This window comes from Trachymyrmex cornetzi, unplaced genomic scaffold (assembly GCF_001594075.2).
Source record: "Trachymyrmex cornetzi isolate Tcor2-1 unplaced genomic scaffold, Tcor1.1 scaffold583, whole genome shotgun sequence".
Taxonomy (NCBI): Eukaryota; Metazoa; Arthropoda; class Insecta; order Hymenoptera; family Formicidae; genus Trachymyrmex; species Trachymyrmex cornetzi.
In genome coordinates, this window is record NW_017299896.1 from 1,125 (window position 1) to 1,351 (window position 227).

The window sequence follows — 227 nt, forward strand, 5'->3', positions numbered from 1 at the left end:
ATATGCATACAATACGTACAACATATGCTTCATTTAAGCGTAACAGAATATTTTTTCCTTGCCCATCAGAATACTGGGTGACGCAAAGTAACACAATGGTCCGTATTCAGAATGCGCTTACAATGATGTTAGCGCGCTAACATACTATACTTTACGTTACGTATATTATAGAATTTCAGAGATAAATATGCGCTTTTATCGATAAAAGCGCGTTCTGAATACGGGCC